The sequence below is a fragment of the Etheostoma spectabile genome, chromosome 22, assembly GCF_008692095.1.
Source record: "Etheostoma spectabile isolate EspeVRDwgs_2016 chromosome 22, UIUC_Espe_1.0, whole genome shotgun sequence".
NCBI lineage: Eukaryota > Metazoa > Chordata > Actinopteri > Perciformes > Percidae > Etheostoma > Etheostoma spectabile.
The window spans coordinates 22,829,615-22,832,371 of record NC_045754.1 but is presented as its reverse complement, the minus strand read 5'-3'; positions in this window follow the sequence as shown (position 1 = coordinate 22,832,371).

Below are 2,757 nucleotides of genomic sequence, written 5' to 3'. Positions count from 1 at the left end.
GAGGAAGAATTTAATCCACAGGGCCCGGGCTTGTCTTGTAAAAAGTCATGAGTGTCACTAGGCCTGCAGCCTGACCCGCCACATATCAGTTAATGCCTGGTCGTGGCACACAAACATCCTTATCAGTCTGGGGAGGGGGGGTTAGGGTTAGGACTGTCATACCAAGTATGACAGTCAGCAGCATGAAACTGAGTTAGCGGGGGGGGGGACAATATTTAACAAACATCTCCATAACCTTAACCATTGTTTGTATAGCCTAAACCTAACCACAAGCAGGATGCCACAGGTCGGGGTAAATCTGTTGAAATATCTCATTTCAAAATGGCTTTATAGTCATGGAACTTTATTATGTTCAAGGCTGAAATGGTTAAACCATATAGCTATTATAACCTAAACATCTGTAAGCCTGTTCCACTATTATAATATCAATAAATCACTGGACTCCTTTTTCTTTCTGCCTTATACACACAGATTGTTTCAAAGTTTGCTAAGGGCAGGCAGCTAAACCAAGCTTCTTCTACACAACATCTGTGCATTGCTACGATTTAGCAGGTTCCATTCCCAGCTGACATTGGTCGAAAGGCGGGAGTTCACCCTGGACAGTTGGACAGTTCATCACGGGTCTGACACTTACAGACAGACACACATTCACACCAACCTTCAGACTGTGGAGGAAAACCCATGCAGGCACGGAGAGAACATGCAAACTTTTGAATAATTTGGCATGTATAAAAATAATAGCCAGCTGACTGGTCCAACAGACGCATGAACAGACTGTCAGTGTGGGAACATGCTAAAGGCATAGTTTCCATGAATACAAACCGTTAAATTTGCCTCTGTCGTTTGAAAGTGGAAGATGAGACTTTTGACTGCTGGTTGCGTCCATCATGTTGTGACAGGGTGTCGTGTACTTGTCATTCACTCATCTTCACTGTCTAATTCTCATTGACATTTTACATTCAGCAGCAGCCCGAGTACAGAGAAAGCTCTTAATCTTTCTCAGAAGAATCTTATATGTGTAGAAAGACACATAAATGAATGTTCTGTTCTTCTTTTGGTCTAATATTGAATTCACAGTATTAAAGACCACATTTACTTGGAATAGTTGGGGATCTTTGAATTGAAATTAGAGCAGCTCAGGTTATTATGGATAGATTCTGATGTAGAAGATATGTCAGCTAACATTTATTATGTGAACTCAACTCCAGCATGGTAACAAACACAGGTTTCAAGATAAGGAATGCTGTTCACGCAAAAGTAAAAATAGTAACGTCAGACAATGTTGGCCTCTCTTCAGGTGGCAGGAGTGAAAAAGAGTCCTCCTCAACATTAGTTGTGTTCTGGTTTCAGAATGATGAAGACACTTGGAGGACAGTTAGTTTCAAAATAAACAGTTAGTTAAAAATATGATGATTCTTTCAATACTTTTTTAGGCATTCATTGTGCAGTCACTCTCCAAAAAGCCATTGCAACTCTACAACTTTTTCAGAGGCATCAATGTGACTCACCGGCAATAAAGACTAGAAGCATTTCTTTGACCCACTATGGGCACACATTACAATGGTGGCTGAGAGAAAAAGATGGATTTAGACTCAGATGTAGATCCTTTTCCTCTACACTTATGGCGTTTTTCCATTAATGGTAGCTACTCCTTATCCATTGCAGATTAATACCACCTCACACCTGAGGCGATCGTTGCTGGTTGTCATGGCAGGAAACTGCCTTGACCTCACGCGGCACACACAGAACATGGAAGGTGTGTTTAATTCTTGGCATAGGGCTGTTTGCCAGAAGACGCATTTAGTTTCTAAAGAAGCTAAAACACCGCTGGATAAACTACTGAAACACGGCATGTTGGTTCAGGACCAACCAACCCCCCCCCCCTGTCTGTAGCTAGCAATGATGACACAGTGAATAGTGAGGAAGGATTCTCTCCAACCAATCAGCAGTTTGCAGGTTTTCTTGTCACCTTTTGGCATCTCCTCAGCTCGCTTGGAGCCTTGACAGAGGGGGTACCAAATAAAGTGAACACATCTACTCCAGGTGATGCTGCTATTTCAGCTTCGCTGTACAACACACTTGGTCAGTGGTTGAAGGTCAGTGAAACTGGTCCAAAACTAGAATCCAAACAGCACATTTATTCACTTTTAATCCCCTAGATGATTCAGATTCAGTCATAGCAAAGATGATTTCTTACCAAGCTCAATGACTCACCTCCTACTGCTGCTCATCCACATTACCCTTCTGTTTCCAAGGACCGATGCGAGCTTAGATTGTCCATTATGGTGTCTTTGGGGACACAGCTCTGTGGAAGCCATGAACATTTGATGGGGACATTAGCAAAAGGCAACACGTCATTACATGACCATTTACACATAATCACCCACTTAAGAAGACCCCATAGGACAGAACCGCATAGCATGGGCCATTTACACACCCCATGTGTGTGTGCATGGCTGTGACGCGGACGTGTGTGTATGTGTGCGTGGGTCCGTGTTTGCGCATATGCTCTGGCCTAATAGTCCATCTGACACATGCCTTATGGTGATGTTCAAAAATAACCATCAAAATGACCCATGTACCTTCGCTTGTGTGGCTACACACTCCAGCTCTGTTGTCGTTCTGCCTGCCTCAAACACACACACACACACACACACACACACACACACACACACATATTCCCTCTCTCTCTTATAGGGAACTACTATCCCAGGTGGAGAGATTGAGAAGCTTTTTCTATCATTGATGATTCCTCAT